This window comes from Triticum aestivum, chromosome 4B, assembly GCF_018294505.1.
Source record: "Triticum aestivum cultivar Chinese Spring chromosome 4B, IWGSC CS RefSeq v2.1, whole genome shotgun sequence".
NCBI lineage: Eukaryota > Viridiplantae > Streptophyta > Magnoliopsida > Poales > Poaceae > Triticum > Triticum aestivum.
Genome location: NC_057804.1, coordinates 97,825,969 through 97,842,693, shown reverse-complemented (window position 1 = coordinate 97,842,693; position 16,725 = coordinate 97,825,969). Strand labels below are relative to the sequence as shown.

Here is a 16,725-nt window from a genome sequence, read left to right as displayed (position 1 = left end):
ACGCTCAGCAACACCGTTTTGTTGAGGAGTATAAGGAACGGTGTAATGTTTGACAATGCCTTCAGACTTGCAATAATTCTTAAATTGCTTAGAACAGAATTCCATACCATTATCAGTGCGAAGTATTTTTACCTTCCTTTCAGTTTGCCTCTCAATCATAATCTTCCACTCCTTAAATATTGATAATGCTTCATATTTATGCTTCAAGAAATAAGGCCAAACTTTTCTCGAATAATCATCAATAATAGTCAGCATGTAACTAGCACCACCTAGTGACTTCTTGCGAGATGGTCCCCATAAATCAGAATGCACATAATCAAGAATACCTTCAGTTGTATGAGTCGAAGTATTGAACTTCACCCTCTTGTGCTTGCCGAAGATACAATGCTCACAAAATTTCAATTTACCAGGTTCATATCCATCAAGAAGACATCTCTTATTTAACTCTGCCAAACCAAGTTCACTCATATGTCAAAGACGCATATGCCAAAGGTTAGCAGCATCACAATTAGAATTCTTTGAAATAACTAGAGTAGCGTTAGCTGAAATGGTAGAACCTTGAAGGTAATAAAGACCATTGGTCTAACTTAAGTCACCTTTCATCACAACAAGGGAGCCTTTGGTGACCTTCAAAACACTATCTCCACCTGAATACTTGTACCCCTTTGCATCAAGGGCACTAACAGAAATAAGATTTCTCTTCATCTTCAGAATATACCGAACATCTGTCAAAGTTCTGATTGTACCATCAAACATCTTGATTCGAACGGAACCTATGCCTTCAATCTTGCATGGTGAATTATCAAAACCCAAAATGGAACCAGCAGAAGTAGTGGAATCAAAAGTAGTAAACCAATCTCTATGCGGCCACATATGGAAAGTACATACAGTGTCAAGTACCCACTCATCATTGGTCTCAGCACATCCAGCAATAACGACAAGAGCATCATCAGAACTATCATCACGAGCAACGTTAGCAGAATTTTCACCTTGTTTGTTACCTTTCCTCTTTTCTTTATTCTGCAACTTGAAACACTCTGAGATGTCATGCCCGTCTCTCTTGCAATATCTGCAATATTTCTTGTCTCTGGATTGCGACCGGCCCCTATGGCCATTCTTACTTTTGCCTCTGTTTCCATTATTGGAGTTCTTCTCCTTTGTCCGGCCACGAACAGATAATCCCTCGGCTTGGTATGAACTGGAACTATCATGAGGCACCATTAATTTCATCTTCTCCTTAGAGTTCAAAGCTTCATAAACTTTATTAAGTATGAGAGTATTACGACTGTATAATATGGTGTCTCTAAAGTTTATATAAGAACTTGGCAGTGAACAAAGTAACATTAAAGTAGTATCTTCCTCTTCATACTTAACCTCCATTGGAGATAGATCAGATATGATCTCTTTAAATTCTGAAATATGATTCAAAACATTACCTCCCTCGGGTAACCTGTGCAGGAATAATTTTTGCTTCAGATGCATCTTGCTGGTGAGATCTTTAGTCATGCAAATCCCTTTCAACTTTAACCATAGAGCGGCGGTAGTTTTCTCGCTCAAAACTTCCTGCAAAATATTATTATGCAAATAGAGTTGAATTTTTGACAAAGACTTACAATCAATTCTTTTCTTCTCAGCAGTCCAGTCCTGAATTCGGTTCTTCCCAAAACTATCCAGTGCTTCATCATAGTCAGACTGTGCCAACAACGCTCGCATCTTGACTTGCCATAGGATAAACCTTATGTCACGGTCCAGAAATGGAAGATCATACTTCATGGATGCCATGAGTCGATAAAACTGGTAGAAAAATCCTTAATAGAATTAATATACGGACCAAGAACCAGAAGAAATAGCACCTAGTAGTTCGCTGGTGGCCGTAGCAATTGACGACAATAGTACTAGATGAGACAACTAGCTTCCACATGAGACTAGCCACAATGGGTAGTAACATAGAGTAGTAACATGAGCATTTTAATACTCTATGTTACTACATGTATAGTGGGAAGTAACATATGTGTGATAACATGCAACACTTCATTTATTAAGCTATAGACTCATCTTGCCTTGATATGTGTGATGTTACTCATACTAGTAGTAACTAGCTATGTTACCACATGACTCTCTTTCTTCATTTATTGCTTGCCACATCATCTATTTTATCTAGATATGTGTGATGTTACTACCTATGTTACTCCCATTGTGGGTAGTCTGAGCAGTACTCGATGGAACTAGTACTCCTAGACGAACTTTGCTTCGGTCTCCACGTGAGAAAGCAACGGCTAGTCAGGTACTCAGGTTGCTTGCCCCAGAACCCTAGGGACTTGGAGCCTGTACGTGGAGGCGTTAAGCGACAGCAGATGTAGACGCTGCGTACGGAGCAGCAGCGGTAATGCGCGGAACAGCAACGACGGCAGCTTTGAGGGATCTCCACGTGTTGGAAATCGAGTCGGTCTCGGTGGATTAAAAAAACCGATCGGATGAATCGAAGAACGGCGGCGGCGTGCACAATCGAACCCTAATCTCCCGTCTCAAATCTCGTATCTGCAACCTCAGCTCTGTATACCATTTGTTAGATAATAACGAGAAATAAACAAAACAGAGAGACACGATTTTTTACGTGGAAACCCTTGTGCGAGAAAACCACGGACCCACGAAAGGCACAAGAACTATGAGGAGGAGTATTACAAGCACGAGACGACAGACTGTCTGAGGTGCGACTACATGGTATATATGAGGCAATACATCAGAGTCTTTGGAGGACAAGTAAACGAGTTGTACTCGTACACGTCGGTACCAACGTAAAGGTCCACACCGTATGTACTACGTCTAGTCCAATACGGTATAATTTGGATCATAATTTAACAGTATTCCTCTTGGGGACGACATGCTTGAAGGTATGCTTATGCTCGAGAATCCAGTGGACGGCATCTGCGATGAAATTGCGTTTGATGTGACTCATCAACAACGTGGAGTCTCCCGGCTTGCGGTCGTGAAACAACGAGCACGAGCACGACGAGCACGAGCACTGGTCTCCTGATGTTCCGGCTTGCGGCTTCTTTTACATCCGCTCTTTCTGGCTCTTCTTTAGCGTTTCTCTCGTAGCCACCGCATTCCTGTCACCCGAACTCTTTTTTTTAGCATCAGTACAGACACAAGCGCTCATATACACGCGCATACACTCATCCCTATGAACGCACACACGCACACCCTACCCCTATGAGCACCTTCGAGAGACTGAGCCGGCATATTATCTTGAGATTTACGAAGCCACCATAGGCGCATTGTCGTCGACGAGAACGTCTCCTCCCACTGAAAACGCATCGCCGGAAATCCAGAAATAATGCGAGCACCAGGATTTGAACCCTGGTGGGTTGGGGATACCACTGTCCACCTAACCATCTCAACCACAGGTTGGTTCGCACTGTCACCCGAACTCTGTAATGAAATGAACTGTTACCTGTCAAGCTGTGACCCACGGTAGTATTTCAATCGCTATGGCTTACGGTGTTTGGTTGGTGGGGATAGAGACTAATTGACTGGATGCCATATTATGCCCATGTGTTTGAAGGAATCAAACCCAACTAGTATGAGTGGGATAAACAAAAGAATAAACAAAGGGGCAAGTGGCTGAAGTTCAGATTACAAGAAGCAAGTGGTTATATGTCGGATCAATAGCATCTCCCAGAGCCTGACTCCTGCCCTTGGCATCCAGGTCCTCACTAACCAGGGTTAGCTTCACTGCCGTCAACCACTCGACCAGGTTTGGAAATTCTGCCATAATTTCTCGCAGATCTATAATAAACATCTTATGGCTCTTCTCGGATGAACTAGTTCGCAACCGATTTCAGTTTTGTCAAGTACTCTGATTCTATCGGTTGGGAGTTTAGCTATTCGTTCTTACCGGAAGTTTTCTGGATCTGCTGGCAAGATCGTGGTTAGACGACCATTCTACTCACTCTGCTCATCATTAGATTCATGCCCGGGTGTTTTTATCCTTTTACACCGAAGAAATATTGGACCTTTTCGGTTCAGCGAGCATCCGCCTGCTTAGTTCTTCGGTCTGCGCACGAGTTGACTTCATCCGATGAAGATTCGGACGTCTAAGGCGAACTCCAACCGTCGACCCCAAACGAACGCGGACATTTATCCGTTTGGGTCGCGATTTGGACCATGTCCGGGGGGCGGACAGTCGCTGGAAGCATCTACGCCTAACGCACGGACGCGCAGCAGGAGCCCGGCCCCGCCTCGCCCCGAGATGCTCTACATGCCCAACGGCAGCGTAGACAAGTACCTGCACAGCGACTAGGAACGGCGCCGGCGGCGGAGGAGCGCGGCGCGGTGGGCCTGCAGGGCGAGGAAGCAGGTGCGCCGCGAGGGCGGCCTCCAGCGACGGGTGCGACAGGACGAGCTCGGAGTAGAACATGCCCAGCAGCGGCTCGGACTCCGCGTCGGCCTGCGCCTCGGCGCACATCTCGTCCCAGACGTCGCCGCCGCTGTTGCAGCAGCCGACTTTCCCGCTCACGGTCGCGCCCGCCGGTGCGCTGACCACGCGGTGGTCCGTGGTGTGGTCTGGCATGAACCGGTAGATGGATCGGGAGATGCGGTGGCAGGAGTATGCTGGGTTCAACTTGTCGACGGCGGGCCTAGTTTTGTCCGTCTCGATATCAAGTTGGGCCTAGTTTTGTCCCAAACGGACGTCCGTGGATGATTTCGGGTTCTGCGATGGAGTTGACCTTATTCGAGATTAAAAAGGAACATCCTTATCCTTAGGCTGACATCATTCATTCACTACTTTGCAGATCACTTTTGACGCCTTAAACTTTGATCCCACTGTCTTCATTGCAACAATTTGAGGGAGATCTGTGCCTTTTTTAAGTTCCTATATAGGTTGATTTTGTGGGGTTGAACACAAGAGGAAAACAGGTGCTTGTCTGTATGTTGTTTTTATTCAAACCTTTTTACCTTTCAACTATTTTCTGGCCACTAAGGATGCTTTTATGTTGATTATACATTTCATATGCGAACTAGCAATGGTTTAATAAGATTGCCCATATGTGCACTTCCAGGGTAAAGGCATATAATTGCAAATGCATCGCCATAGACTTACTCAAAGCGACCTGGAGTGCATGCTACGTGATGAAAAGGTAGAACCGAAGGCCTTACCATTAATACTCCTGGAAGATATCACTAATGGATTTTCTGATGAGCGGGAAATTGGCAGAGGTGGATTTGTGGTGGTCTATAAGGTACGACAACTCTCAACAATCACAGTTTTAACAACAGTTGATTTTGAGATTTTAGTTGATACAAGGCCTGCTGAGAATGTAGGGAATGCTTGAGAATGGGGCAGCCGTTGCTGTCAAGAGGCTATCCAATACACATATGTGTGATAAAGAATTCGAACAAGAGGTTGAATGTCTGATAAAGGTGAATCACACAAATGTGGTATGATTTATTGGATATTGTGCTGATTCACAAGGGAGAGCGGTAAGCAACAATGGAAAAATTGTTATTGCGGATGTACGACAAAGGTTGCTCTGCTTTGAATACCTGGATAACGGAAGTCTTGATACGTATATCGATGGTAATTAAGATCATGTGGCACATAAACTTTAGTTGGATATTTATTTTTTAATTTAACAGTATAAGACGTACCATGTGGTATACTACCTGCCATTCAAAGATTTAAGGTTACTAATAAAGTGCCTTCTCTTCCCTCTTTCATAGAAGCATCTAGTGGACTTGACTGGAGAAAGCGCTACCAAATAATCAATGGGATTTGCAAGGGACTACACTACCTCCACCAAAATCGAATTCTTCATTTGGATCTTAAACCTCCAAACATTTTATTGGATGATAATATGTTACCCAAAATTGCAGACTTTGGTTTATCAAGGTGTTTTGATGAAAAGCAAAGTCGCGCTTTTACAACAAATATAGCTGGAACAATGTAAGATAGCTAAGCCTCTTGAAATCTCATTCTTTTTATGCTATGATTGTATTATATCCACACTTTTCTCATTAACTGACTGGATCAATATTAATGTCATAAAGGGGATATTTGCCACCAGAATTCGATAGCGGTACAATCACATACCGGTTTGACTTGTACAGTCTTGGTGTTATAATTATGGAGATACTGACCAGAAAGAGGGGGTATAAAGCTGTTGAGGATGTAAGAATATTTCTGACGCATTTCTAAGATAAAGGTTTGATTTCAATTTAGTTTTAAGTGGTTATGATTAGTTTCAATACTAATTTTTTTTCATAGACTTTGCATTGATGGCATCACTCTCTTTATAGTAAACTACACAACAAAACATTCTTAAAAGGTGAATAATATGTAAATTATTGCCACATTACATCATATTTAGCAATAGAAATTGCAATTTAAACATCAGTATAACGTGGTCAACTTTAGCAACAAGAGGTCCACAGTGGAATTCAATTTTTTTTTGGGTAGGATGTTGTTTGATATCTTACCTAGCATATCAAATAACAAAAGGTCCATATGGACACATATAGAAACAATGTTGCAGTGAAAGCTACAAATGCAAATAAAGTGAGTGTAGTATCTAGAAAAAACCTTGCGAGTACTACTTAAAAATCAAGTGAAAATAGAAGTAAAAATGCCTCGGTATACTTATCCATCGTGTAAGTAATTATTTCTAAAAGAAAACCAACTATGGGTTTGATGGTGAGGATGGTGGTTTTATCCCTGATCTACCAAGGATCAAACCTAATGTTTGACTACTTGTGTCTCGGTAATATGTCTTATTCTTTTCGTCTGAAGCGATGTTCCCATCGATGGCAGATGACTGTGGTGACTTTGTTGATCTTAAAGCTCCATAACTAGTCTTTAGTAGATCTCCAGTAGATGTTGTGTGTGTCTTCATACATATGATGTTTTAATAAAACCATTACAAAATAAAATCATGCATGCTTTATTGACGAACATGAAAGACCTTATATGTAATGACAAAGTTGTGTGGGCAGTGGAGTACGTACCATCACGTCTCATTTAAAATTATCTCCAATTGGGTGTCAAAGTACTTTTCCTTAGTTGAGCTAACCGGCACACTTCAAAATGGTGTTTTGGCATAGCATGTTGGGGAATGGAGCAGAAATTCAAAAATTTTCTTACGTAACACCAAGATCTATCTATGGAGAGACCAGCAACGAGTAGAAAGGGGAGTGCATCTACATACCCTTGTAGATCGCTAAGCGGAAGCGTTCAAGTGAACGGGGTTGATGGAGTCGTACTCGTCGTGATTCAGATCACCGATGATCAAGTGCCGAACGGACGGCACCTCCGCGTTCAACACACGTACAGCCCGGTGACATCTCCCACGCCTTGATCCAGCAAGGAGAGAGGGAGAGGTTGAGGAAGACTCCATCCAACAGCAGCACAACGGCGTGGTGGTAGTGGAGGAGCGTGGCAATCCCGCAGGGCTTCGCCAAGCACCATGGGAAAAGAGGAGGAGGGAGAGGGGCAGGGCTGCACCAACGAGAGATCAAATCATGTGTTATGGGCAGCCCCTAGGCCTCATATATATAGGGGAAGGGGAGGGCTGCGCCCCCTTTAGGGTTTCCCACCCCAAAGGGGCGGCGGCCAGCCTCCAGATGGCATCTGGTGCGGCGGCCAAGAGGGGGGGAGGAGTCCATCCTCCCCAAGGCACCTCGGAGGTGCCTTCCCCCTTGAGGACTCTTCCCTCTAGGGTTCCCTAGGCGCATGGGCCTCTTGGGGCTGGTGCCCTTGGCCCATGTAGGCCAAGGCGCACCCCCTATAGCCCATGTGGCCCCCGGGGCAGGTGGCCCCACCCGGTGGGCCCCCGGGACCCTTCCGGTGGTCCCGGTACAATACCGATGACCCCGAAACTTGTCCCGATGGCCGAAACAGGACTTCCTATATATAAATCTTTACCTCCGGACCATTCCGGAACTCCTCGTGACGTCCGGGATCTCATCCGGGACTCCGAACAACATTCGGTAACCACATACAAGCTTCCTTTATAACCCTAGCGTCATCGAACCTTAAGTGTGTAGACCCTACGGGTTCGGGAGACATGTAGACATGACCGAGACGTTCTCCGGTCAATAACCAACAGCGGGATCTGGATACCCATGATGGCTCCCACATGTTCCACGATGATCTCATCGGATGAACCACGATGTCAAGGACTCAATCGATCCCGTATACAATTCCCTTTGTCTAGCGGTATTTTACTTGCCCGAGATTCGATCGTCGGTATACCGATACCTTGTTCAATCTCGTTACCGGCAAGTCACTTTACTCGTTCCATAACACATCATCCCGTGATCAACTCATTGGTCACATTGCGCATATGATGATGTCCTACCGAGTGGGCCCAGAGATACCTCTCCGTTTACACGGAGTGACAAATCCCAGTCTCGATCCGCATAAAACAATAGATACTTTCGGAGATACCTGTAGTGCACCTTTATAGTCACCCAGTTACATTGTGACGTTTGATACACCCAAAGCACTCCTACGGTATCCAGGAGTTACACGATCTCATGGTCGAAGGAAGAGATACTTGACATTGGCAAAGCTCTAGCAAACGAACTACACGATCTTTGTGCTATGCTTAGGATTGGGTCTTGTCCATCACATCATTCTCCTAATGATGTGATCCCGTTATCAACGACATCCAATGTCCATAGCCAGGAAACCATGACTATCTGTTGATCACAACGAGCTAGTCAACTAGAGGCTCACTAGGGACATATTGTGGTCTATGTATTCACACGTGTATTACGATTTCCGGATAATACAGTTATAGCATGAATAAAAGACTATTATCATGAACAAAGAAATATAATAATAACTTATTTATTATTGCCTCTAGGGCATATTTCCAACAGTCTCCCACTTGCACTAGAGTCAATAATCTAGTTCACATCACCATGTGATTAACACTCACAGGTCACATCGCCATGTGACTAATACCCAAGAGTTTACTAGAGTCAATAGTCTAGTTCACATCACTATGTGATTAACACTCAATGAGTTTTATGTTTGATCATGTTGCTTGTGAGAGAGGTTTTAGTCAACGGGTCTGAACCTTTCAGATCCGTGTGTGCTCTACAAATCTCTATGTCATCTCCTAGATGCAGCTACCACGCTCTATTTGGAGCTGTTCCAAATAACTGTTCTACTTGGAGCTAGTCTAAATTATTGCTCCATTATATGTATCCGGTCTCTCTACTCAGAGCTATCCGGATAGGTGTCAAGCTTGCATCGTCGTAACCTTTACGACGAACTCTTTTACCACCTCCATAATCGAGAAAATTCCTTAGTCCACTAGTTACTAAGGATAACTTTGACCGCTGTCCTGTGAGCCATTCTTGGATCACTCTTGTACCCCTTGACTGACTCATGGCAAGGCACACTTCAGGTGCGGTACACAACATAGCATACTGAAGAGCCTACGTCTTAAGCATAGGGGACGACCTTCGTCCTTTCTCTCTATTCTGCCGTGGTCGAGCTTTAAGTCTTAACTTCGTACCTTACAACTCAGGCAAGAACTCCTTCTTTGACTGGTCCATCTTGAACACCTTCAAGATCATGTCTAGGTATGTGCTCATTTGAAAGTATTATTAAGCATTTTGATCTATCCTTATAGATCTTGATGCTCAATGTTCAAGTAGCTTAATCCAGGCTTTCCATTGAAAAACACATTTCAAATAACCCTATATGCTTTCCAGAAATTCTACATCATTTCTGATCAACAATATGTCAACAACATATACTCATCAGAAATTCTATAGTGCTCCCACTCACTTCTTTGGAAATACAAGTTCCTTATAAACTTTGTATAAATCCAAAATCTTTGATCATCTCATCAAAGCGTATATTCCAACTCCGAGATGCTTACTCCAGTCCTTAAAAGGATCGCTGGAGCTAGCATACTTATTAGCATCTTTTGGGATTGACAAAACCTTCCGGTTGTATCACATACAACCTTTCCTCAAGAAAATCGTCGAGGAAACAATGTTTTGACATCCTATCTGCAAGATTTCATAAATAATGCAGTAATCGCTAATATAATTCCAACAGACTCTTAGCATCGCTACGAGTGAGAAAATCTCATCGTAGTCAACTCCTTGAACTTGTCGGAAAACATCTTAACGACAAGTCGAGCTTTCTTAATGGTAATTCTTACCATCATTGTCTGTCTTCCTTTTAAAATCCATCCGTACTCATTTGCCTTACGACCATCGAGCCGTTCTGCCAAAGTCTTCACTTTGTTTTCATACATGGATCCTCTCTCGGATTTTATGGCCTCAAGCCATTTATCGGAATCCGGGCCCACCATCGCTTCTCCATAGCTCGTAGGTTCATTGTTGTCTAGCAACATGACCTTCAAGACAGGATCACCTTACCACTCCGAAGTAGTACATGTCCTTGTCGTCCTACGAGGTTCGGTAGTGACTTGATCCGAAGCTTCATGATCACTATCATAAGCTTCCACTTCAATTGGTGTAGGTGCCACAGGAACAACTTCCTGTGCCCTGCCACACACTAGTTGAAGAGACGGTTCAATAACCTCATCAAGTTTCCACCATCCTCCCACTCAATTCTTTCGAGAGAAACTTTTCCTCGTGAAAGGACCCGATTCTAGAAACAATCCATATTGCTTTCGGATCTGAATTAGGAGGTATACCCAACTGTTTTGGGTTTCCTATGAAGATGCATTTTATCCGCTTTGGGTTCGAGCTTATCAACCTGAAACTTTTTCATATAAGCGTCGCAGCCCCAAACTTTTAAGAAACGACAACTTAGGTTTCTCTAAACCATAATTCATACGGTGTCATCTCATCAGAATTATGTGGTGCCCTATTTAAAGTGAATGTGGTTGTCTCTAATGCCTAACCCATGAACGATAGTGGTAATTCGATAAGAGACATCATGGTACGCATCATATCCAATAGGGTGCAACTATGATGTTCGGACACACCATCACATTATGGTGTTCCAGGCGGTATTAATTGCGAAACAATTTCCACAATGTCTTAATTGTGTGCCAAAACTCGTAACTCAGATATTCATCTCTATGATCATATCATAGACATTTTATCCTCTTGTCACAATGATCTACTACTTCACTCTGAAATTACTTGAACCATCCAATAATTCAGACTTGTGTTTCATCAAGTAAATATACTCAACATTTACTCGAATCATCTGTGAAGTAAGAACATAATGATATTCACTGCATGCCTCAGCACTTATTGGACTGCACACATCAAAATGTGTTACTTCCAACAAGTTGCTATCTTGTTCCATCTTATTGAAACCGAGGCTTTTCAGTCATCTTGCCTATGTGGTATGATTTGCATATCTCAAGTGATTCAAAATCAAGTGAGTCCGAACGGTCCATTTGCATGGAGTTTCTTCATGCATATACACCAATAGACATGGTTCGCATGTCTCAAACTTTTCAAAAACGAGTGAGTCCAAAGATCCATCAACATGGAGCTTCTTCATGCGTTTTATACCAATATGACTTACATGGCAGTGCCACAAGTAAGTGGTACTATCATTACTATCTTATATCTTTTGGCATGAAAATGTGTATCACTACGATCGAGATTCAATAAACCATTCATTTTAGGTGTAAGACCATTGAAGGTATTATTCAAATAAACAGAGTAACCATTATTCTCCTTAAATGAATAACCGTATTGCGATAGACATAATCCAATCATGTCTATGCTCAACGCAAACACCAATCTCGATGGTAGAGGGAGCGTGCGATGCTTGATCATATCAACTTGGAAACACTTCCAACACATATCGTCAGCTCACCTTTAGCTAGTCTCCGTTTATGCCGTAGCTTTTATTTCGAGTTACTAACACTTAGCAACCGAACCGGTATCTTATACCCTGGTGCTACTAGGAGTACTAGTAAAGTACACATTAACATAATGTATATCCAATATACTTCTATCGACCTTGCCAGCCTTCTCATCTACCAAGTATCTAGGGTAATCCTGCTCCAGTGGTTGTTCCCCTTATTACAGAAGCACTTAGTCTCGGGTTTGGGTTCAACCTCGGGTTTCTTCATTGGTGCAGCAGCTGATTTGCCGTTTCATGAAGTATCCCTTCTTTCCCTTGCCCTTCTTGAAACTAGTGGTTTCATCAACCATCAACAATTGATGCTCCTTCTTGATTTCTACTTTCGCGGTGTCAAACAACGCGAATATTTCAAGGATCATCATATCTATCCCTGATATGTTATAGTTCATCACGAAGCTCTAGCAGCTTGGTGGTAATGACTTCGGAGAAACTATCACTATTTCATCTGGAAGATCAACTCCCACTTGATTCAAGTGATTGTTGTACTCAGACAATCTGAGCACAAGCTCAACAATTGAGCTTTCTCTCCTTAGTTTGCAGGCTAAGAAAATCGTCGGAGGTCTCAACCTCTTGACGTGGGCACGAGCCTGAAATCCTAATTTCAGCCCTCGAAACATCTCATATGTTCCGCGACGTTTCGAAAACGTCTTTGGTGCCTCTACTTAAACCATTTAACTGAACTATCACGTAGTTATCAAAACGTGTATGTCCGATGTTCGCAACATCGACAAACGACGTTGGGGTTCAGCACACTGAGCGGTGCATTAAGGACATAAGCTTTCTACTGATCGCATAATCGCTACTATCAACTTTCAACTATAATTTTCTCTAGGAACATATCTAAACAGTAGAACTATAGCGCGAGCTACGACATAATTTGCAAAGGGTCTTTTGACTATGTTCATGATAATTAAGTTCATCTTATGAACTCCCACTCAGATAGACATCCCTCTAGTCATCTAAGTGATTACATGATCCGAGTCAACTAGGCCGTGTCCGATCATCACGTGAGACGGACTAGTCATCATCGGTGAACATCTTCATGTTGATCGTATCTACTATACGACTCATGCTCGACCTTTCGGTCTCCGTGTTCCGAGGCCATGTCTGCACATGCTAGGCTCGTCAAGTTAACCCTAAGTGTTTTCGCTGTGTAAAACTGTCTTACACCCGTTGTATGTGAACGTAAGAATCCATCACACCCGATCATCACGTGGTGCTTAGAAGCGACGAACTGTAGCAACGGTGCACAGTTAGGGGAGAACACTTCTTGAAATTTTGTAAGGGATCATCTTATTTACTACCGTCGTCCTAAGTAAACAAGATGCATAAACATGATAAACATCACATGCAATCAAATAGAGTAGTGACATGATATGGCCAATATCATATAGCTCCTTTGATCTTCATCTTCGGGGCTCCATGATCATCTTGTCACCGGCATGACACCATGATCTCCATCATCATGATCTCCATCATCGTGTCTTCATGAAGTTGTCACGCCAACGACTACTTCTACTTCTATGACTAACGCGTTTAGCAATAAAGTAAAGTAGTTTACATGGCGTTCTTCAATGACACGCAGGTCATACAATAAATAAAGACAACTCCTATGGCTCCTGCCGGTTGTCAAACTCATCGACATGCAAGTCGTGAATCCTATTACAAGAACATGATCAATCTTATACATCACATATATCATTCATCACATCCTTTTGGCCATATCACATCACATAGCATACCCTGCAAAAACAAGTTAGACGTCCTCTAATTGTTGTTTGCATGTTTTACGTGGCTGCTATGAGTTTCTAGCAAGAACGTTTCTTACCTACGCAAAACCACAACGTGATATGCCAATTGCTATTTACCCTTCATAAGGACCCTTTTCATCGAATCCGTTCCGACTAAAGTGGGAGAGACTGGCACCCGCTAGCCACCTTATGCACTAAGTGCATGTCAATCGGTGGAACCTGTCTCACGTAAGAGTACGTGTAAGGTCGGTCCGGGCCGCTTCATCCCACAATACCGTCGAAACAAGATTGGACTAGTAACGGTAAGCATATTGAACAACATCAACGCCCACAACTACTTTGTGTTCTACTCGTGCAAAGAATCTACGCAATAGACCTAGCTCATGATGCCACTGTTGGGGAATGGAGCAGAAATTCAAAAATTTTCTTACGTAACACCAAGATCTATCTATGGAGAGACCAGCAACGAGTAGAAAGGGGAGTGCATCTACATACCCTTGTAGATCGCTAAGCGGAAGCGTTCAAGTGAACGGGGTTGATGGAGTCGTACTCGTCGTGATTCAGATCACCGATGATCAAGTGCCGAACGGACGGCACCTCCGCGTTCAACACACGTACAGCCCGGTGACGTCTCCCACGCCTTGATCCAGCAAGGAGAGAGGGAGAGGTTGAGGAAGACTCCATCCAACAGCAGCACAACGGCGTGGTGGTAGTGGAGGAGCGTGGCAATCCCGCAGGGCTTCGCCAAGCACCATGGGAAAAGAGGAGGAGGGAGAGGGGCAGGGCTGCACCAACGAGAGATCAAATCATGTGTTATGGGCAGCCCCTAGGCCTCATATATATAGGGGAAGGGGAGGGTTGCGCCCCCTTTAGGGTTTCCCACCCCAAAGGGGCGGCGGCCAGCCTCCAGATGGCATCTGGTGCGGCGGCCAAGAGGGGGGGAGGAGTCCATCCTCCCCAAGGCACCTCGGAGGTGCCTTCCCCCTTGAGGACTCTTCCCTCTAGGGTTCCCTAGGCGCATGGGCCTCTTGGGGCTGGTGCCCTTGGCCCATGTAGGCCAAGGCGCACCCCCTACAGCCCATGTGGCCCCCCGGGGCAGGTGGCCCCACCCGGTGGGCCCCCGGGACCCTTCCGGTGGTCCCGGTACAATACCGATGACCCTGAAACTTGTCCCGATGGCCAAAACAGGACTTCCTATATATAAATCTTTACCTCCGGACCATTCCGGAACTCCTCGTGACGTCCGGGATCTCATCCGGGACTCCGAACAACATTCGGTAACCACATACAAGCTTCCTTTATAACCCTAGCGTCATCGAACCTTAAGTGTGTAGACCCTACGGGTTCGGGAGACATGTAGACATGACCGAGACGTTCTCCGGTCAATAACCAACATCGGGATCTGGATACCCATGATGGCTCCCACATGTTCCACGATGATCTCATCGGATGAACCACGATGTCAAGGACTCAATCGATCCCGTATACAATTCCCTTTGTCTAGCGGTATTTTACTTGCCCGAGATTCGATCGTCGGTATACCGATACCTTGTTCAATCTCGTTACCGGCAAGTCACTTTACTCGTTCCGTAACACATCATCCCGTGATCAACTCCTTGGTCACATTGCGCATATGATGATGTCCTACCGAGTGGGCCCAGAGATACCTCTCCGTTTACACGGAGTGACAAATCCCAGTCTCGATCCGCATAAAACAATAGATACTTTCGGAGATACCTGTAGTGCACCTTTATAGTCACCCAGTTACGTTGTGACGTTTGATACACCCAAAGCACTCCTACGGTATCCAGGAGTTACACGATCTCATGGTCGAAGGAAGAGATACTTGACATTGGCAAAGCTCTAGCAAACGAACTACACGATCTTTGTGCTATGCTTAGGATTGGGTCTTGTCCATCACATCATTCTCCTAATGATGTGATCCCGTTATCAACGACATCCAATGTCCATAGCCAGGAAACCATGACTATCTGTTGATCACAACGAGCTAGTCAACTAGAGGCTCACTAGGGACATATTGTGGTCTATGTATTCACACGTGTATTACGATTTCCGGATAATACAGTTATAGCATGAATAAAAGACTATTATCATGAACAAAGAAATATAATAATAACTTATTTATTATTGCCTCTAGGGCATATTTCCAACATAGCATATATGCAATATATAATAATATTTTTTGAGTCGCAAATTCCATTCGTAGATACTTGAAAGTTGGAGCATCAGATTGGAGCAATCACAAAAGGACATACAATTGAAACAAATACGAGTATGCGCTGAGATAGGAATAGAGTGCATGGAGTTCAATCCATTGAAAAGACCGGTTACACAACATATAATCGCTCGGCTCCCTGAAACTAAGGATGGTCCTATTGAACCTGCCGGTATCTTCAACGCCGCAGGTAATGTTATATCGAGGAACAAGACATCCTCCATCAACCTTATATTTAAGTGATTGTGTACCCTGGTTTTTCAGCTGACCTAAAAAATATTTGTTTTCAGGTTGATATTTAGCATTCCACTTGAAAATAGAAAGACTGTCTTCATTTCACTTTTATTTCCCAGTATGTGGATAAGGTGAAATATGGTTGCTTGTTCTGCAGGCAGATGGTCCACATAAAGGTGCGCTTAAGGCAAGCTCTGAGGTGAGTTCTTCTAAAAACTTTCCTTTTAATCTTAACTACTGATTTCTAGACAACCATTATTTATCATATCCATTAAACAAAAATAAGAGAAAAGGATCTTCATCGGTTGGATTTTGTGATCCTGATAACAATATATATCACTCCCTCCATTCCTTCTGCATGGCATCCTCGTATTTCGTGATCTACTTTGACTATTGGTTTGACAAATAAAACATTAGTCATGTGTCATAAAAAGTATACCATCGTGAACTTTTTGTTCATAAGTATTCTATGGTATAATTTTCAGGCACCTAATGTATGTTTCGGTGGTGAAATTGATAGTCAATTTGACCTTAGTCTACGAATGTCACATAAAGATGGAGTAATTAGGTAGAGCAGCTACTGCAATGTTCCACCAAAACATAAATACCATAATGCAACTAAA

At 43.6% G+C, this 16,725-nt stretch overlaps 1 pseudogene; it reads left to right on the top strand.

The window, feature by feature from the left end:
- The first annotated feature begins 3,512 nt into the window (after positions 1-3,512).
- The window catches only part of LOC123091248 (disease resistance protein RPM1-like), a 53,514-nt pseudogene continuing 40,301 nt past the window's right edge, over positions 3,513-16,725 (top strand).